The sequence below is a fragment of the Dermacentor albipictus genome, chromosome 8 (assembly GCF_038994185.2).
Source record: "Dermacentor albipictus isolate Rhodes 1998 colony chromosome 8, USDA_Dalb.pri_finalv2, whole genome shotgun sequence".
Lineage (NCBI taxonomy): Eukaryota > Metazoa > Arthropoda > Arachnida > Ixodida > Ixodidae > Dermacentor > Dermacentor albipictus.
Window position 1 is genome coordinate 113,145,064 of NC_091828.1, and position 22,028 is coordinate 113,167,091.

The following is a 22,028-nucleotide window of genomic DNA, read 5'->3' on the forward strand; positions in this document are numbered from 1 at the left end:
GAATCCCGGCCACGGCGGCCGCATTTCGATGGCGGCGAAATGCGAAAAACACCCGTGTACTTAGATTTAGGTGCACGTTAAAGAACCCCAGGTGGTCGAAATTTCCGGAGTCCTCCACTACGGCGTGCCTAATAATCAGAAAGTGGTTTTGGCACGTGAAACCCCATAATTTAATTTAATCTGCGGTTCAAGCGCGTCGGCTTTTATACATGATCGTCGAAGGTTTCAGAGTAATCGCTGGTGCCCGCGTGGCTTCCAGAATGTACTGCACAATTCGCGTCGCGCGGCATACAGTCAGATCGCAAATACTATGGCGCCATCCCGTACATATAGTCCAGCGCGGCACTCTGCTTTACCCTCACTCTTTCGTCATATTCTCCTCCCCGCGTTCCTCCTCGCCCTCTCTTCTTTCATCTCCTGCTGCGCGTTCGTTTTCATCTTTCACTGTGGCCGTTCACTCGGTTACGAGGGACAACGCCGACGCTAGCCGCAGGAACGGGCGCTTCGATATAAAACGGCAGTCGGCGCACGCAATGTCTTAGTCGTGGGTTCAGTTCAGTACGTCATGCTATATTTGTGGGCCGTTCTCAGCTGTCCTGTGCATGCGTTCGATATTAACGGGCGTCACTTAACTTTGCTAACGCTGTTTGGTGTGTGTTTTGCATCAATGCTTCCTCGCATCGGATGTATTGTGTTCTCGCCGACGGCAATTGCAACCACAATGGCGGGACCTGCGGTCACCGCCTTCACACTCAATGCGTCTTTGTACGCCGCACGTTTGGATAGTAAGTGAAATACTTTGCACTCAGTTCTTCGTCAAAAATGTGAATTTTTTTTTACCTGTTAATCGCGATAACTATTGGTAGCTGGCTCCCCTGCCTGGCCAGATTTCATCTTACTTTGTATACGCGGATTCAGCTTGTTTATAGTCTTTATGGTTAAGATAGCACGAAACTACCGAAGGGAGCGCATCCAATGAGGACGCACTGGTCGTAATCATGGACCAGACTGAACTCGCCCTATTGTGTGCATGTTTGTTCTTGCGTGGGTTACAGCATTGCCTCTGTGTGCACAAGCTCGTAGCATTCCCGCTTCATAGCAAAACAAAGTACTGCAATGCTTACTTGCTTTATAGAATGTCAAATGAAATCGGCTGCTGATGCAAAAAGTGCGCTGGTGCTTCGTTCCATGTAAGCTGCAAAACTTGTAGCCTAATATTAGGTGCTTCATCTGGGAGTGCAGTCACTATTGCTTGTCGTTTATTAATGGATGACTGTGGTTCACCTAACCTGTAATTGCAAATCTGTCTTTCGACTGACTCGATGCTCTCTTATTTTTGTCCTTTTCACTGTATAGACGGCTGGACATCCTTCTTGTCCTTTGGTGCTAGCTCGATTAAGGGACCTCATCATTATGATCAGCGTAATTAAGTCAATGTAATCTACCCTCTCTGGCCCTCACAGTGGTTTGTATATCGGTTAAAACCAAACCAGGGATCACTTTGCGGTAAAAGAGATAGTTGGTCTCTCACAAACGGCAATCTTCTTGCACTGATTCTAATTGAGCTACACCTGTTATTCACAGTTTCTCATCGCCATACACAGTTTACTTCTACTACTACTTACCTTAATCCCCTAAGCCTTACACAACTTGATAAATGTAGGTAGTCAGTACTATGGAAGAAATAAAAAATTAACTCTGTTGTGTCATCCTTTACTAGTATTCCATACATGAGCAAAATTTGCTACAACAGTGTACGTAGTACCTTGCTTCCCTGATGCACAAATGTATTCAAGCCAGTATGCAGCGAGTTCTGTTTTCTAAAATGTTTTCTGTGTGATTTAGTTTCTTTGCAGAAATAATTGTACAGCCTCACCAGGGAGACTAATCTCAGATCTTCGTGTGTGCTGCAGGAGGTATGCTTTGCTGCTATGTTCGGTATAAACGTGGGCCCGAGGCTTCCGTACCAGAACGAACTTCAGTTTGGCTCTACCACCATCGGCACTTGGCTGAGCACCTGCCGAATAAATCACCTCACGTAGTTTGTGCAGACTGTTTTAGAGCGCAGCTCTCAGGCGCCCGTCACTGCGGCAAGCGTCGTACCTCGTAGCCGAGCGAATGAGCACAGCGAAAGATGAGAGCGAAGGCGGAGAGCAGAGAGAGAGATTCTTGTTGGAAGGAAAAAAATTGGGGTAAAGTGCAGCGCAGTACCTGTCTCTCAGATGAGGACACCTCAACCGCGCTGCACAAGGGGGAGAGGGAATTAAAAGAAGTAGGGTTGGCGGGCGATGAAATACGTCGAGAGCGAAGTCAGCGTGAGGAGGAAAACGCGGGAACAGGGTGCAGCACTGGAACCATGAGGTGGAAAGCGGAGAAGGAGGGCACGGCGAAACGTGGCCAGAAGAAAAGCGTAGTGCGACGCAAGACGGACAACGATGGCTATGAGATCAACGCCAGTGTAGCGCGCGTCATTAGGGGGCCTCGATGCGCTCGCTCACCTCCGCTCCGTCCGTGGGGTCGCCCGCATCGAGGCACTCTTAAAGCCCCTCAATTTTCCAAAAGTAGCGCCATTCTTAGATCTTTCCGCCACCCCGCTCACCCAGGCGCTTCCTCCTCCACCCCCCCTGTCGCCCCAGCCTCCTCCGCTCCCCCATTGGCCAATCTGTGTCACGTGAAAGCATGCCCCGCGCTTTTGTATATTTTTTTCTTTCCGGCGCAGAGCAGGCGCCGCGCTTTTGTATATCTTTTCTTTGCAGCGCGCTGCGACCCCCATTCTTGGGCCTACGCGACGAAAGTACGGCAGGCGGTTTGAAGGAACGCGGTAATTTTATACAATGTGTTAGGGCCGAGTGCTTAATTGCGATGCCGTGCTGCTGCGCCTACGGTTGCCACAACAGACCCAGTGACGGCAAAAAGCTTTTTGCTTTACCATCCGCCGGGCGCAACGCAAAACGAAGAAAAGTGTGGATTCACAAGATCGGGCGTGCTGACTTCGAGCAAGTGGCAAAGAACGCGCGGCTTTGTGAAGTGCCACGGCTCCTCCAACCTCTTCTTTTGACGCCCGTGTCAAAACGGGCCCGTGTCCAGTGCATTGGGCGGCGCGTTAAAGAACCCCAGCTGGAAAAAAATTAATCCGGAGCCCCCATTATGTCGTGCCTTATGAGATCGTGGTGTTGGGATGTAAAACCCAAGAATCAACTTTTTTTCTGTCTTGTGTGCCTTGACTGTTCCAGTTAACGGAACACTGCTTCCTTGTGAAAACTTACAACGCAAAAGAATACAGACGCACGTAGTATACAGAGATAAAATTAGCACTTCAACAAGAGTGTTGCTGGTGCCAATGAGGGGAGGGGGATAATTATTTTCTGAACCTCTTTCCAGTTGTCCCATCAAGTTCCTTCTTTTTTTTCTATCAAATTCTAACCATTTGCACTGTAATAAATAAATAACGATTTCATATGCTGGTACGTTGTTCAAATTATCTATACCGCCTATGTGTGAAAACGTTGCACATGGCCACCACAACCTGTGCATGAGCTACGTACATCTGTAAAAGGCGCGGAACAGAAACGGCCCTGCTGCCAGGCATTGCTGACCGCAGACAGTCGGAATCTCTCACGCGCCGGCCGAACAAAAGCATCCTGCAGCTACGTAAATTAACCTACGAAACCACGTGCACATACTTTCACACTGTCAAAACCTGAAACTCTGGTAATTACTCGCGTGTCTGAGCACACCGCGTGCTTGTGTCGTGTTTCAGCAACACGAACTTTCAACGTGCGCGCGCTTTACGCCTTAAATGCGCCTTGAATAATGGTGCTTTTCTCTATTTCTTCCGCAAATCCGACACGACGTTCTTAAGGCCAGTTACCGACTGACAAAGCAAGATCTAGATTGAAAAAACTGCTCCGCAGAACTCGAACGAACTTTTCCGCGGATTTCCTCCCGTAGCGTGTTAGCCGTCGTCTGCTACGGGAGGCCCACCACCGGCGGCGCCACCCTCGAGGCCGCGCCGAGTAGAGGAGGAGGGAAGTGAATGGCGCTACTTTGGGAGATTGAGGGGCTTTAGGCACTCTACGCGTCGTCTGCTCGCCAAAGCGCTGCATGAGCGGAGGTCTGTCTGCGGCGGCTGCTGCTGTGAATCGTACCCACGTGACGGCCACGCGCTGCCTTTCGTGATCTCCGGATTAGCGAGGCAGTCACGCCACGCTTCGCTCCGTTTGGAACGTGCACGATACAGATTGTCCGCGCCGGTCAATATATCACGAAATGAAAACGCGTATATAGAGCTGCGCTCAAATTTCGCGTATCGTAATCCTCGGGGAACGGTTTAAACATTGTTTTGAGGAGATCGCACAATGATTTGTGGAGGCGCACGCGTCTGAGAAAGGCCGCGAGGGAAGTGAGAATTTGCGAAAGTACCAAGTGCAAACAATGTGTCATTATCTAGCATACTTTGGAGCCGCCTCCAGGTCATCGAATGGTCAAGGAGGACACCAAAGCTCGACCTAGGGATGTCCATGCGTTGGGTGCTCGCCATGGACCCCGCGTGCAGGGAGATGCGAACACCCCTCGGCACGCTCCGGCCCCGGCGGCCCCAATGTATACCGCGTACCCTACGCTTCCGGCTTTGATCCCCCGCTGCCCCTCGGGTACATGCCCTTCAGGTGCACGCCCTGAAGAGATTCGCCGCCGCCATTATTATAACCTCAGAAGCTCTCCTAAGGTCTCCATTTGACAGCATTATCTTTATTTTCGCATCCTAAATGATTATTATTATCAATTGATGTGAAAACACATGCACACACTGATAGGGAAATAGGGAAGGAGCAGGCTGGCAACATGCCATCTCAAAGGTTCAAACCACGGAGTAAAAGTAGGTGTTTCTTCTGACATCTCCACCTTTCTTAGCACAAACCATTTCTCTCTCTCTCTCTCCTTTCCACAGAAAGAAACGTGAAAGAAAGAACAGGTGCGCGCAGAGAGAAGAAAGGGAGGGGGAGGGGATGAGGGCTTCTGGAAGTTGTTGCAAAGAAACGCTTGCCTGTTCCACAGCGGCAGCCATCTTGCGCACGTTGAACGACATGGATCAGATGCGGCATGAACTCACGTGCAACTGTGTCTTTTATAAACAGGAGTGATTGCGTTTGTCTCGAAGCTTCTTTTATGAAGCGCTTATGTCCCAAATGAAGTCGCTATGAGACCTCCCTACGCAGGCAATGACATACAAATGGGAATTCCCGGAAAAGACCGGGAAATTTAATTGGTCTGTTCGTTTCTTTTTTTTCGTTTTCTTCATTATTCGGGGTGTTTTGCTGCAAGCTTCAAAAGAATTCCAAGCAGACTCAACTCGAATTGGCACCGACCTAATGCGTGGGTGTCCCTGCGTAGGTGCTTCTAGTTCTTATGATACGCACTGACTTAGGTTGGAGTCAAAGAGATCAATTGAAGAACGGCGCGTACTCAGTGGCACACACCCAGTTCGAAAAAAACGTTCAACGAAGAGTGACGTAAGCCCACTGCCAACTAACCAGTGGCTCATACGCAAGTTGGCGTCTAAAGGGTTCGTTGAAGAGGGACACATACCCAGTGGTCAAAACAAGATGTACCCGGAAAGGTACGAGAAGGATTGTAACTTCTGCAAAACTCATTTAGGCACGCTCCAACACGTCATTGGAGTATGCGATTTCATCAAGGCGATCCCCCCACCTCTTAACTGCCCCGCTACCCTACCCCATCCCTCATCCACCCTTACCGAGCGATGGGAGACCTTGCTAACCAGCACCGCCCTGGAAGACCAGCTCGTCCTGATCTCCAGGGGCCAGGCGGCTAGGGAAGCATATGGGTCCCGTGAAGAGGGAACCACTTCCATCGACGGCGTCTAAGAAGATGTCGAGCTCGGCTCAATAAAGTTGTTTCTCTCTCTCTCTCTCTCCAGTGGTGCACACACGGCGGCCCCTGTTCACGTACCCAGTGGCACATACCAATTGGCCCATATATTTAGGCTGCCCTACCTCCGGGATCGGCGCACGACAGGGTTGACTCGGAGAAGAGAGCTTCGCATTAACAAAGTCGCGGATCCCCGCGGGGCCTACTTCCAGTTTACATCAACGCCTACGTAAATTTGATGTTAGGAAAACGGAAAGACAGAAAAACTTTATTCGACAGAAAGACATTCTGAAAAACGGAAAATACTAAGGCGGCGAGTACCTCGACACTGCTACTATAGCTTGTCTGTCGGAACATCTCTACCGCTCACCATTTGCACGCGTCATTTGTGCAAGAAAATTCGTGAAAATGTCGTGCTATCTTGAAGCACTGCGAAAAGCGATTAATGGTTTCTCTAATGACGTGCGTCTTTATACCCAACACCGAGAAATAAATTGGTCCAGGAGATTTAAAAACAAGAATATGTTGAAAAGAGAAAGCAACCTTTGTGTTTTCTGGTTGAAGGCCAACTGCAACGACATCTCTCATTGACTAAATTTCTTTACAAATGAGTAGCAAATGCCACTGAACCGATCATGGCAAAGCAGCAGTACTGATGATTGTATAGTTCTCTTGTTAGTAGCCTTTAAACAGCACCTAAGTGGACGACGCCGTGCGAAGCGGTTGTTGCCAATGACGCAAGTCCTAGCACTCCACGGGCAGCCACAGGTGCCGGGCGCTCGGGCTGGTTCGCGTCACCACGTCTGGGGAACCACGGAGACCAATCAGAGCACACGGTTAACCCGAGAGTCTTGACGCGAGATAAAACCCCTTAAACTTCGTAAAGTAGTGCCACGCTTTGAAGAATGCCACCTCCTGCTCGCGCGCTCTGGCCGACGCCGCCGCCGCGTCGCTATTGGCTTAATAGCATCACGTGGGCCCTCGCGCCTTGCTACAGCGCCATTTTTGCTCGAGAAGTGTCTGCGGAGTGGCGAGGAAGCGCATGTTGGCGCCGTTGCCGCGCTCGAGCAGTGTAGGCGGCGCCACGGTCGAGGAGGGAGCGTGAAAGAGAGGAGAAACGAGGAGGAGTGAAGGCGCAGGAGGAGAGTGTCGCTACTTTACGAAGTTTAAGGGGTTTTAGACGCGAGGGAGCTCGTCGCGGCAACCCGCGGCGGCCGCGATATCTACGCTATGCAGAAGCGTGGCCTCCTGGATTGCGCGGGTGCGCCGTTGCAATCGGAGGTTGTGCCGAGGAGCCGCGCGTTAGGTCATGCGTTACATCCAGCGTGCGGTGATTGCGGCGGTTCTTTTTCTTTTCTTTTTCAGTATCAGAAACGACTACATTGCGAGCTTTCCGTGACGTTTCCGCTCCTATATCAAACGTCAAATTTCGCACCGAGGCTATCTCAAACTAGGCTTTTTACATGGCCCAAAACTTTGTTGTAGTTGACCTTTAAAGGACCCCTCACTAGGGTCTGGCCATTTTGAGCTGACAAGCGCAATGCATACAATTCGCGCCAACTGTTGTGTCTGATAAGTATTACATCCAATTCAAACGCCGTCTGCCCTTCTGGCAGTACTGTGATGTCGCTCATATAGTGACATGTGTCTTCGAGAATTGTTCAAGGCGACATCAGTTATTTGTTTAATCTGTTGCTTCAGTAAACGAATTAAAGTACAGAGAAATTATAAAATATACAAACCGAATGCCTGCGTGCTTTTGCTTTACTTCGTATCGTAGCAATTTCCGTTTCGTCTGCTTGTTTCCACGTCGTGCAGTCGCGCGCGCAAAGAACGAAACCATGCCATTCTTTATCGCGTTCCAGCGCCGCGATCATGCTCTTTAATCCTCTCGCGTCTGCCTCAGTGCTCTTGTGATTGCGGCACTGACTTATGCCGCTAATCAGGTGTTCTCGTGCGGAGCGCGCAAAATCATCCGCTGGGCGCAACGAGACAAACGCAGCAGCACGCGCGCGAGACCGTCACCGGAAGTGCGCCACTCAGCAAAAACACGCGCGCGTGAGAGAGAGAGGGGGTAGAGAGAAATGGAAGCGGGGCCCATGACGTATTCGTCAGGCGATCCTTCGGCTCCGGTATGGGAGAACGCAGGGAAGATCGAATTTCGCTTGAGCAGGCTATAGACGGTGACGCTCGCCTCCTGAAATTGTGGGTTCGCGGCACTTCAAATATTTCTATCTCTGCTATCAATTAACTAATTCTTAAAAAAATAATTCTTGCGCTAGAACACTCCTTAGAGGGCACTTAACAACTTCCAGCGCATAGCCAAAATTTCCTATGTGGCATGGTGGCATCCCAAAGAGGCCTGTAACAGAGGCCTCTTTCGGATGGCGAAGCTGGATCGGGTAAAGGCACCGAGATATGGTGACGCACCGGGTTCCACCGGCCACCGCGAAAACAGGTGAAAGTGCCAAAAAAAGAAAATCTTGTCACCTCAAAATTTGCACCCTTTAGGGGGCTTGTCCCGTCCTCAAGCAATAGTCCTCATATATCCTGCTTGCATTGCGTTTATTTAACGCTGCTCATCCGGTAATTTCCGTTCACGAACGGCGAGCGCGTGTTAGAATGACACAGCGTTCCGTTTCTGTATACTTCTGTACTATATTGCCGCCAGCATTGCGAGAAGACAAAGACGACCGACACCTCCCCACAGCGTTTCAAGGAGCCGCCACACCGCGAGCGTCAAGCAAAGCACCGCAAGGCAATGCTCGGCGGTCCCAGAACAGCCCAGGTTCTTCTCCACAAAGCAAGAGGTAAGGCACCTGTTACACCAGGATGTTGTGAGCAAGTGGAGAGGAACACAAGTGGAATGCCCCAACTGCCCTGCGATCAACGTCGATCTCAAACATCTGATCTGGTCCTGCCCTGCCACAGTCAACCTCAGGAACAAGCGCACCCGACCTCTAAAGGTGGCATCGTACGAAGACTGGGTCGCACCGCGAGCAGATGCCACCAGAAGAATTAACACTTTGCTGTGCTCTGCGAAGGAGGCAGGCATCCTTCCTTTCACCTGATCCCTTACCCCTATCTTAGGCCATGGGCCATCCCTTGTAATAAAAGTTTCAATCATTCGGCCGGTGCCGACAGGCCGGCGGCTCGTGCGCGAGAATCGGATGATTGGCACGCGACAGGAGGCGACAGAGAGGAGAACGACGCTCGAAGAAGCAAAGCTCGAGGGCCGCTTTTTGTTGTTGTTTAGTGTTCAGTCGGTTCTCGTTTACGGGCACAGGTTCGCCCAGAATAAATTAGTTGTTGTAGAAACGGCTGTCGTAACTGTTGGTTACAATATTCTGTCCTTGATTTACTTTTAAGTTCCAAGCATTTCATGGCAAACATTTGCCACTTTGACAGTATCTATCTATCCAGCCGCCTACGTCTTGGTGCTTTCATGGTCGTTTCGTTAACTTGGTACGTACCAAAATTGGCGCAGCATGACTACAGTGTATGACAAACATAAATGATAAGTAGGTAAAGGCAAGGCGCAGAACACCAGGACTTAGGAAGAAGAACACAAACGACAAGACGGGCGCGTGCCCTTTACTTTACCTTTACTTTACTTGCCTTTACCTACTTCAAGCATGAACCAACTAGCCCAAGCAAGAGTTTTACTTGAGCATAAATGATAAGTCACGACATGTGTGTCATGTATAGGTCACGGAACAGCCACCCACGTCTTGATGCTCTCATGGTCGTTTCGTGAACTTGGTATGTACCAAAACTGGTATGGTATGACAAGAGTGTACGACGAACATAATTGATAGGTCATGACATGCGTGTCATGTAAGTCATGAAACAGCCGACTACGTCTTGGTGCACTCAGGGCGTTTCGTTAACTTGGTAGGCTCCCCGCACACTGCTTCGCACAACATCGGTTCCCACAGGGCATGGGATCTGTCGGCTTTTTAGTCTTTGCGATCTGTCACCTTGTTCTTTCTTTTCTGTTAACTTTTCTTCTTCAATTTCTACGTTCCGACCCCTCCTTCGTAAGTAGTAGGCAGGCTTTGTGCCCATCTCCGTGGCAACTGCCAGCCTGCTCCCTCCCCCCCCCCCTTTTCCCTCTCAGGCCATTCTGCACATGTTTTCACGCCAACGACCGACCCAGTCCGAGCCAGGAGCAGCCAGTCGGCATGCTCTATACGTGCAGCAATTTTTTGTTAAGCCTTACCGTGCTGCGATTTGCATCAATAAATGACGCGGTACAGTTGCCTGACTGCAACGGCTACCAATACGGATAGCGGTACTGTGAACGGTCTGGGCCTACAACAGAACTACAATGTCAAAAACGAAACCGTCTTCCCATGTGACATCATCATCAGCAGCAGAAGCAGCAGCAGCCTGTCCACTGCAGGACGAAGGCCTCCCCATGCGATCTCCAATTATCGCTGTCCTGCGCCAGCCTATTCCAACTAGCGCCCGCGAATTTCGTAATTTCATCGCACCATCTACAGTCTTCTGCCGTCCTCGACTGCGTTTCCCTTCTCTTGGTACCCATTCTGTAACCCTAATGGTCCAGCGGTTATCTAACCGGCGCATTACATGACCTGCCCAGCTCCATCTTTTTCTCTTGATGTCAATTAGAATATCGTCTGTACCCGTTTGCTCTCTGATCCAAACCGCTCTCTTTCTATCTCTTAACGTTATGCCTAGCAATCTTCGTTCCATCGCTCTTTGCGCGGCCCTTAACTTGTTCTCAAGCTTCTTTGTCAGCCTCCAAGTCTACGTCCCGTATGCCAGCACTAGTAAAATGCACTGATTGTATACCTTCCTTTTCAATGACAATGGTAAGCTTCCAGTCAGGAGCTGATAATGTCTGCCGTATGCGATCCAACCCATTTTTATTCTTCTGTGCATTTCCTCCTCATGGTCAGGGTTCCCTGTAATTATTTGACCTAGGTAAACGTACTCCTTCACAGACTCTAGAGGCTGACTGGCGATCTTGAACTCTTGTCCCCTTGCCCGGCTATTCATCATTATCTTTGCCTTCTGCATATTAACCTTCAACGCCTCTCTTAGATTCTCTTTCTTAAGATCCTCAATAATTCGTTGTAACTTGTCTGCATTGTTGCTGAATAGAACAACGTCATCGGCAAAAACCGAAGGTTGCTGAGCTATTCGCCGTCCATCCTTACTGCTAAGCTTTCCCAGTTTAATAGCTTGAATAATTCTTCCAAGCACGCAGTGAACAGCATCGGAGAGATTGTGCCTCCCTCTCTGACCCCTCTCTTTATAAGTGTCTTCCTGCTTTTCTTGTGTAGAATTAAGGTAGCTGTAGAACCTCTGTAGCTATTTTCCAAGGTATTTACGTAAGTGTTCTGTACTCCTCGATTACGTAATGCCTCTATGACTGCTGGTATCTCTACTGAAATATCAAATGCCTTCTCGTAATCTGTGAAAGCAGAAAATAAAAATAGGAGCAATGAGCAAACGAGCTGTCAGGCATTATAAAAAGGTTATCTGGTGTATCTGTTCTTATCCAGTAGGGCAAAAATAAATTTAAAAATCGGGACGTCGTTTGGCCGTTCCGAGTGGGTCGAGTCAGCACTCGGAACCTTTCCTCAAAGGTCGTGACTGCTCCGCTAAATTCGGGACAGTTGGCAACCCTTCGCTACATAGTTTGGCTTAGTCTTCTGGCATTTCGTAGCATGAAAGTTTGAGAGCGTGCCTCGAGGAAACGTACGAAACTACTTTTTTTTTATTATCGGAGGTCGATGGGCGTATACGTCTGTCGGTACACGGCATGCACAGTTGGTGTAACGTATGTCTCGACAAAAGAAAGACACGTGACCATCGCGCGAGTAATCGCTTCGAAAACGGAAGCAGACGGACGTCCCGTGGCCGAACAAAACAAAACGTGAACTCAACACCACGCGCGGGTCGCGATGATAGTAACAGTGAAGCGGTCGCTCCCGCTGAGTGCTTCTTGTTTACCGCCAGTTCGAACGCTGAACGATAAGAAGCTGGGCCTGCCCGGTACAAAGGGTACGGGCGAGCACTTGCCAAGAGAGAGAGAGAGAAAGAGAGAGAGAGAGAGAGAGAGACGCCGTCCCGCTCTTGTATTCCGGAGACAACCGAACTATACAGTATACACTCAACAGGATTTGACAGACACATCTTCTAGCACGTGATCAAAAATGGCTGTGGCTTAGCTAAAGTTAAGCCCAGGATGCGAAGCATACTAGCCTTTACTTTAGTTGTTGAACCACTGTTTAGCCTGGTGAACTGCTGTTGCTTGGCTATATTTGGTTCGGCTAGACGAAGAAACAACTCATGCAGGCGAGCGCACGAGCTGAGACCCGGCTATGTAGCTACGCGGCCGCAAGCGAGCGCACGAGTTGAGCCTCCGCTTTTGCAGCTGTTATGACGTCATATGGTAGCTACGCGGCCGCGCGCGGCGCAGCAAGGAAGAGCGTGGTCGTGCGACTAGTATGCTTCGCATAAAAATTTTTAAAGAGAACGCAGAGACGCAAGGACGACGTGAAAGCTATATGAACGCTGGTCTAACGGCCCAGCGTTCTATACCTTTCCTGTCATCGTTTTGTCCTTGCGGCCGCTTTTTAAAATTTTTTTCATCACGTGCCGGAACATGTATTTGTCAAATTTTCAACTTTGTGCTTTAAAGGATTTTGGGTGTTTCCGCAAATTATTTGTAGGGTTCAAGATAAAGAGAAATGCGGCCGCGGCGGCCGCACTTCCTTGGGGTCGGGGGGAGGGGGGGGGGCGAAATGAAAGAACTTCCGTGTACCGGACAACGGCAACACATTTAAAGAAACCCCGGACGGTCCAAAATTAATCTAGAGTCTCCCGTTACGGCGTGCCTCATAATCAGGTCGTGGTTCTGGCACGTAAAACACCCAAAATTGTATTTTTTTTTAGAAATACTAAATCAGTTGACGCTTGGGAACAGCGAGAAGGAAAACAATGGACAAGAATAGACAACACAGGGCGCAGATTGACGACCTTTGTTTAAAGAGCGTAGAAGGTTTATTATTATTTTTTTATTCTAGGCTAAGCATTGTTCTTAAAAAGTCGCCTATGGCAGATAGCGAAATTCTAATCCATGAGCTGGACCACTCGAAAAGGTGGATATTACTTCCACGAAAAATCTAAATGCGTTATAGACTTATTAATAGAAGCATCGCTAAATACGTTTCTCTCACAAATTACATTGCGGCACATATTGTAATTTACGAATTTGTGTCATCCTCAGAATTGATTCCAAGTAGGCATCACGAACTCACGGCGGCCGGCTACGAATAGTAAATTGCAGTATGTTCCGTATAGTAATTAGTTCGAAAATTAATTAGTGCAATGTTGAGAATGAGTCGATTAGGCCTTTTTAATGACTGCTTCTTCAAATAAATCAGCTCAATGACTAGAATTGCGCTATCTACGATCTTCAAAAATTCTGTAGAGTAAATACAAAACAACAAAACAAAGCACCTCGTATGTACTGGGGAAAATTCACGAACAGTCAAGTTCAGTATACTGTGACACCAGACAGCAACATAACAGTCTGAGCACACGGCTTCGTCACCTGCCAAAGTACCTATAGATAGTTTTCATGTGACGTCACGGACGCACCTTTCACTGCGCTAGTACCCAAAAATGGCGGCCACGATGACGTGGCCGCCATTTTTGGGTACGCGCACATTGTTTTGCTTATTGGCGGTGACTGTTTTTCACCTATTTATCCCTGTTCTCGCTTTGTCGTTCGACATAAGATGGGCCCATCGTGCTGTCAAATTTCTTGATTACACTCCTTCCCGAGGTGCTAGTACCTAAAGATGGCGGCGACGATGACGTCTGTGCAGATTATCTATAGATGCACTAGCTCTTTATCTCGCGTTGGAGAGGCCCCTCGTGCGTCAACGCAGGGGGCCCACGAATTTCGTGTACGCTTCGAACGTTTCGCGCGTTCTTTTTAGCGCTGCTCAATATAAGGGGTACGTGCGCCTATTTGGTTGCGCATCTTCACCTAGTACGTACATAATCATGACCATATAAAGCCAACAGACAATGAACGCATGTGTGCGTGCGTGTACTTGGCATGATAACAACACGTACTTATCAACGCCTTTGGCAGTGAACAGGATCAAACGCTGGATCGCGTGTCTTAATCCAGCGTTTGCCACCGTCTCCAATTGCGCTATACTGTATTGAATATTTGAAGCGAAAAGCGCAGCGTTCACCTGTCTATCGCCCCAACTGCTACTTGGTGTGCTAGTTAGGTCATTTAGGCTAATGTGATTGGCCGCGCAAACAAACACAAACTACACAGGAAGACACTAACAGGAACAGAAAAATCGTATCTACCTGTATACTCGTGGGGTTTGTTTCTATTTTCGCGCAGTCAATCATGTTACCGCGGTTCTAGCTGGTGCACCATGTTTCATCTTTCATAACAACATGTTTTAAATTCACATGCAATTTTGTGTTTGGTTCTTTACTCCGTTTCACTCCCCCACCCCCTTATAGTTTTGGCCTAGAACGAAAAACGTTTGAAGCGCAAATCTGAAGGCAAGAACATATTTGGCGTGTAAAACAGAGCTGCAGAAAAAATACACCAGAATTCGACCTCCCCATTCTGCAATCGGATGAAACAGTGTCGAAGGCTGGTGGAACATTGGTTAATACGTCGCAAACGCTATTTGTAAACGGAGCGGATGCAGCACCAATTAGGTCACAGGCAAGCTCAGAACACGTGCCTTTTGACGCCGCCGTAAACTCGAACCGAGACCGTTAATTAATACAATTTCATAGAAAACATCGTGTTGGAAGACTCGTTCTCGGCACGAAAGTTGCCCGCGATGTTTCTGAAAGGCACAAAAACGTGGAAGAACTGATACATTTAAATGTTGGCCCGAGGCCTAAACTTGGTGAACTATAGCTTTCATAGTGAGCCGTGCTTGGTCAGGTCTTCCTTGTTGCACGGCGCAACACCGTACCGCGTAGCAGACGTATCCTGTTCTGGACGTACCGTTCCAGACGTGCACCAGACGTACACGTTCCAGACGCATTCTACACATACACCGGACGTACACGCTACAGACGTTCACTAGAGGCTAGCAATACAGATCACGGTGAACACGAATGCGTCTGCGGGCTATTGATATACGTCCAAGCAAAAATGCACATTTTTAGGAAAGGCTCTTTTGGAAGGTATCCTGAAAGCGAAAACACACTTTTCTAAGAATGTACACTGTATCCTAGCTAAACTGCAAGCGACAAATTTCCGTCTGCGTTTCGCCCTCTGCGAAACAGAGACGCGTATCCTTAAACTCAACACCGAATACACGGCCTGAAACTACGCATGTTGGGCAGTAGCCTAGGGGGTCGTCGATCGAGCGCGCACGAACATCACCTCATGTATACAATTCGTCGAGAACTCACCTAAAAAGGTACAAGGCGCTCTGAGGAAGCGGCAGATACCGTCGCAGAAGGAGCTCCCGAATCACGCACGTAAGAGATAAGGGGATCCATAAAAAAAGAGAAAGGCGACGAATAAAACACTACTACCTTGCGGTTTCATCCGACCCGTCCGACGTCAGCCCCTGGAACGTAGTTTCGCACCGTTGTAATCCTCGGCTGGGGCCAAGCGTACTTATGACGGTGGCTTCAAGACGGCCGCTACCACTCTTCCCGGCAGTGTACACACGCGTACACACACACACACAGACGCCGAAACGAGCTCCGATCGGCTACCGACGACGGAGGCGCGTATCTTCTTTTGACAGCCCCAGATAACGGGGGGGGTGAAGCACTGCGTATATAGCGTCCAGTCGCGGTGCGACCGACCGAACGAAATGATAAGGCGCGGCGGGGTCGTCCGCCATGAGCATCGTGTCGTCTGCTTTCGTTCCTTCTGACGCACATTGTTCCTTTCTTTCTCTATTCTTTCTTTTTTAGCCCTGCGCGGGCTTTATCGCGTATTCACGCACAGCAGCCGACAAAGCGTCCACTTATCTCTATATCTGCCTTGAAAGATTTCTCTGTTTTACGGTACACTTCCGTTCTGTGCAACGAAGCTATTGTAGAGCGGCTGCCCGTATAGTGCGCTGCATTAAATTAAATTATGGGGTTTTACGTGCCAAAACCACTTTCTGATTATGAGGCACGCCGTATAGTGGAGGACTCCGGAAATTTCGACCACCTGGGGTTCTTTAACGTGCACCTAAATCTAAGTACACGGGTGTTTTCGCATTTCGGCCCCATCGAAATGCGGCCGCCGTGGCCGGGATCCGATCCCGCGACCTCGTGCTCAGCAGCCTAACACCATAGCCACTGAGCAACCGCGGCGGGTGTAGTGCGCTGCATGTAACATCATGAAAGGTCGAACAGAGTGAGTTATTCTGATGAAGCTGGAAATGTTGGCAACTGTTGCGTCTCCGGATTCTCCGCGAATGGACTGTCCGGTTATCGAAGGATGGTCCCGAGAGGTGACATAAAAAAAAATTCACCGATGATTACGATACTCCCCAATGCGGAATTTGAACGCAGCTCTGTGCGCGTTTTCGCTTCGCGGTATACTGGCTGGCGCGGACAATCTTTCTCGTGCGGCACTAGTTGCAAATGGCGCGAAGTGCGGCTCAAGTACCTCGCTAATCTGTCGTGATTGCGAGATGCAGCGCGTGGGTGACGCGTGGGCGCGATTCACAGAAGCAGACGCCGCCGACAGACCTCCCAGACGACGCGCGCTACGCTGGCGCCATCTCGTAGCCATCGTCGCCGCACTACGCTTTTCTGCTCACGCTTTCGCCATACCCTCCTCCGCTTTCCGCCTCACGGTTCCGCTGCACCCTCCTTTCCGCTTTCCTCCTCGCGTCTTTCATCCCCTCCCCTGTGCTCCGCGTTCGCCTTCATCTTTCGCTGTGCCCGTTCGCTTGGTAAGGGCACATTCACACCGGCGACTGACAGTGGTCGCGCGACCAAGTTGGTCGCAAAGCGACCAGTCGCAAATGGTCGCAAACGGTCGCCTTTCTTGAAAAGCGACCATTTTGGGCCAGTCGCTCTCTGCGCGATTTTTCAGTCGCGCGACCGTGGTCGCAAAACTGATAAACCAATCAGCGGCGCACCGGAAGTGATCTTTCGTGTGTCTACATCCGGCCTCCTCCGGCGTCGCGTTCAAATTCCGCGTAGATTCGGAGAGTTCTCGCTGAGAACGATAATCTCCGGGATTGCGACTTGCGAGTCGCGCTCAGCCGGGCTTGCCGGTGTGAACATCAGTCGCCTTCGGTCGCTTTTTGATTGCGAGTCTCAAATGGTCGCGCGACCTCAAGTCGCCGGTGTGAATGTGCCTTAACGCCGCTGACACCGACGCTCGCCGCAGAAACGACAGCTGCGCTCTAAAACGAAACGAACAAACGTTCCAAGAATTGAGCGCGTTTCGTAGACATAATTAAATGACAACTGCCGAATCGTCTGCTCCCCTTCGTCTTTTCCCGACAAGAACGCGGTCGTTCACAGCAAAACCAAACCACACACGCGCAAAAAATAAAAAAAAGCAAGGTCACCCCGGTTTGCTATACATTCCTTTCGGAAAGAGAAACGTAGACGAAGGACAGGAGAAACGACAGTTCGTAAACGCATATCGTACTTGTGCGTTCACGAAATTTTCATTGTCCAAAGTGATTTAACGCGCTAGAAAAACTAACAAGCGAGTCAATAATTAATGAAAGCCTCTTTGTTTATGAGTTTTTTGCTTTTTATTCCTTTAGTCAAATGCTTATGTTTAATATATCTTGTTCCTGCCGGATAGGTTAACCGCGCTAGACTCTGCAGGCCAGCCTGCATCCATATTAGAGTGAAGTTAGCCTCTAGTTGGTCGGGATCTTTCGTGACGTGCTTACCCAAAAAAAAACGGCAGCTGGAAAAGGGGTTTGAGTTTCCGCGTAGCAGAACTGTTTTCGCGTACATTCAAATTACAATCCCATCTTATCACGGATGCAGGTTGTGTACTTCGCGAATTTTCTGACGCATTTTACTTTGAGAAATTCAATTAGTTCAGCAACGCACTTGCTCTAGGTAGACGGCCCAGAAGAATGAACATACTTGCTACACTTGCGCACACGCGCGTGACGTATGTACGTCGCTTGTGGTGGTAGTGCGTGTGTGGCGTCTTCTAACGTCAGTTGGGGTGGTGGTCTGACGTCCGCACCAGCTTCGCTGTACTACAGTCGCGATCAATTTGAAGGTGTTCGCTCGAGCTGCGACCGGCGGGCCTTCCAAGCAGCATAGCGGCCGATTTTGGAACTGCGAAGATAAAAATTGCGCTGCCTTCTTCCCCTTTTTCGCTCGTCCAGGCTGAAACCGTCACCCCCAAGACTAACTCGCCACATTTTTGTGCTTGTTACCCTTTCATGGCAATGTTTGTGCGTCCCTGCCTCATGCATACATTGGCTAACGATGACGCCTCTGTGCAATAGCTGATAAGGCAGTCGAAATGAATTCGCAGGTTATCTCGTGAAGGATGGATGGATGGATGGATGGCGGCTATACCCTTTGTAACGGGCGGCGGCTGGCGCCACCTAGCCTTTTGCTCCCCCTCCTATTTTATTATTATTCTTTTTTTTCCTTTCTTTATATCTTCTTTTTCTTAACCTAGTTTTTACTCCCCTTTTTCCCCCAATGTAACTATCTAAAACAGTACAGGAAGCATTATCTCCCCGATTTATGGTTTTATCTATCCCTTGACTTCCTCCACCAATCCTCTAGCCTCCTCTTCGTTACTGCCACTCTTTTCTCGTCTATTTGCCCTCCTTCCCCGGGAAAACCTAATGCCCCTTCCATATCTGCCACTGTTCCCTCTGCCAGGGTCGGGTGAAGGTCAGAGCATCGCAGCACTATATGATCAGTGGTCTCCATTTCGGCTCCGCAAGCTGTGCACCGAACGTCCACGTCTTCGAATTTAGCCCTGTATGTTTTCGTTCTCAAAACCCCCGTCCTAGCCTCGAATAATAGTGAGCTGCCCCGCGAGTTATCAAATAAGAGCTCTCTCTTAATCTCCTGTTTTTGTGACCTATACATTGATAGCGCTGGCTTTCCGAGCATTCTTTCTTCCCACATTTTTCTTTCCATCTCCTTCACCTCCTTTCCCACACTAGAACCACGTTGGACCCCCTCCCTCGGCTGTAGGTATCTATTCCTCAGCTTCCTCGTTCTAAGTGTCCACTTTGTGTTCAAACTTTTCATGTACAGATATTTGTACACTTTTCCTGCCCACCTTTTTTCCTCCAGTGTTGAGAGTCTCTGTTCAAATTTTAGTTTACTTATTGCTTCTCTACCTTCAAATGACGTCCATCCCATGTCCCCCTGCACTCCCTCAATTGGGGTGTTCCCGTGTGCTCCTAAGGCCAACCTGCCTACACTTCTCTGTCTCGTTTCCATGCATGCCTGAACTTCCGATTTCATGCACAGTACTGAATTTCCGAATGTGAGGCCTGGTACCATAACCCCTTTCCATACGCCCCTAACCACCTCGTACCTAAGGTTGACGAAAAGCTGCGAGTTGCCAGACGAGAGTGACAGCTGCTCAGCGAAGAGTGAGAGAGAGAGAGAGAGAAGCTACCTGATGTTTCCATCTTGACTGACGGTGATGACGTAACGTGGCGCTGCTCCTAGTTTCGGTCGCCGCTCGAGCGATCACCTTCAAATTGATCGCGACTGTACATCCACTTTCACAGGGTGGAATGGAGTCGGATATTATTTTAAACGACACTTAATTTTCCGAAAGCCTTGTTCGTGCGAAATTATTAATAACGGAAAAGCGGTAACAATATCAGTTCTGGAGGTGACAAACGCGATGCCGAATGGACAGTATTGTCCACTGTTAAAAGAGCTCGCAGTCAGTGTTTCCGTGTTCTGCCACTGATTACCGTTGAGGCATACGGCGCAAAGGTCCACAATTAGGCTAAGTACGCATAACTGTACGTACGGCGGATCGTACCAGCGATTTCTTTGCGATAACGGTGAAGAAATTGTGAAGGCATGCTTATTGATTACTGGTTAAGTGTTTCCTTTAACAGTGGACCACATTTTACATTCCTTTTCGCTTCTTACCGCATTATTGGCGTTTCGGATACGGAACGCCCTCCCGTGAGCTTGGGGACTGACAACTGGCCAGAGTGTCTCGCAAGACGTTGACGGAAATGAAATGAGCATGATTTATAGCGATAACGACCGGCACGTTCGCGATTTGGGTAGATATTATAATTTTAAGATGGCAAAGGTCTCAAAAACCGGTAAGCGGTGCGACCTGGCGGTGGAATCTTGGCACAGTGATGTCCTAGTATATGAGATTACTGTCAGCATACTTATTGCTATTATTGGACGTCTGCGCTTTATTCTACACGCGTATTAGGGAGTAAAGAAAGTCCACGCAGCACATGCTCGTCGAACAATGCATAGAACACGCTATTGCGTACGTGAACGAGTTTGCAAGTAAGTACTCAGAGTTCTGCGGTCTCCCTGTAAGATACAATATGCTCTCTACTAGTTGTGCCGTAAATGGGTGCCGGCACTACGATATTAGCACACGCGTGGCTACGGCAAGATGCTGAACTGTCTTTCACGCCCAGAATCGTCGTTTCGCTTTCGCGGCAAAATGCTGAACTGCTTGTCACGTGTAGAATCGTCGTTTCGCTTTCGAACTTGGCTTGGCTTGGCTAAAAAACACTTTCTAGGTTAATGACCAATGCAGTCGGACAGGACGTCACTAAGACACGTAGCTATTATTGCAGAAATAATTTAACACTTAAGAAAACGCAAATTGCAGGAAGATCAGCTTGATAAGTAAAACTTCCTCGCAGCCGCGGCCGCACTTTGTCGTCTGCCTCCCACCAATGCCGGCGTATAATCGATATCACGCTCAGCATGCCAGTGAACTACATTCTCACTGCATAGAAAAATTCTGATAAAAAAATTCCGCCATGGCATTTTCCGCAGTATCACTTCACGATTAGACACTGACTGGTAAGCTTCCCACTGCACTAAAAAAAAATATGGGTACCCTGAAAATTGGTCGTCAGTCCCTTTAAGAAAATGTGTTGAGACCAATCTTTTCCTGGAAACCACGACACAGTTAATGTACTTTTGAACCCCACCCATCTTTAGAAACCCGTCCTTTCGCCCATCCTTCCCAAATTGTAAATACCAAAAGCGTAAAGGGGGGGGGGGGGGGGGAGTCATACCCATGTACAAAGGAAATAACTAATTTTTTACCACCACCACTACCATTGCTTTTTTTTCATATTTGACTCCATTTTTATGGCGTTGCCGTACTCCCATGAGATCAACATGCATTCGTACACACCTTGTAGAAAAATGTGAAAGTCCTGAACACTCCTGGGAGAGTCACTACTTGTCCCATGTTTGACTCCATTTTTCAAGAGTTCTCGTACTATTTTCATGAGTCGCTTGGACACATATACACTAGGAATAACAGGAGCTCTGGCAACAAATTAAAAGTTACTCACTGCTTCCCGTATTTCCATGGGCTTGACATGCACTGGTAATCTGTCTGGTATATACTATACGAACAAGCAGAGTCCGTAAAACTCCTTCTGGGGGAGTCACAGTTGGTGTCCAATTTCAAGCGTTCTCTCACTTCTTTGAGCTCAGCATGCTCTAGTATACATTGCACAAATAAAGGGAGAACTTCGGGAATGGTCACTGCTTATCCCGTCTCTGACTCCTTTCTCGAGAGCTCTCATTTGATATATAGTGGACGAGTGCAAAATGCAAATCTGTGTGGTCTGTAAGCTTCGTCTTCTTTCGGCACATGATGAAACTGTAACTTCGGTGCAATAGTGCATTGTTATTTTATAGCGGCATTCATTTTACATATATGTTAAACGGGTGTCTGCACAATGTGATCTGTAATTACAAAATTTCACGACAGAAAAACGACCCTGTAGAAATTATTGATAATGATCTTAGTCAAAGACGGCGTTAGCTTTCCTGAAGTAGGCTGGGATTTCGATTGTTCATTGCAGTTTTCCATAAATTGTGATTAGAAACATTATCGATGATTTCTACCGCAATTTTCAGTAAGCCACATAAAGGACAAAGCAAGAAGCGCGCTACTC

The 22,028-nt window shown here is 48.7% G+C and overlaps 1 protein-coding gene across 3 annotated transcripts in view; it reads right to left on the bottom strand.

Annotated features, from left to right (window-relative positions):
* Positions 1–21,559, bottom strand: part of LOC135920111 (uncharacterized) — a 35,567-nt gene extending 14,008 nt beyond the window's left edge. The window contains exon 1 of one of the 3 annotated variants that reach the window (XM_070524181.1): positions 21,417–21,559. The gene's annotated coding sequence lies outside the window, so the exon portion shown is untranslated. Of the gene's footprint in view, positions 1–15,336; positions 15,778–21,416 lie in introns of those variants that run through there. The other 2 variants (XM_070524179.1, XM_070524180.1) reach the window with 2 other exon arrangements.
* Positions 21,560–22,028: the final 469 nt, after the last annotated feature.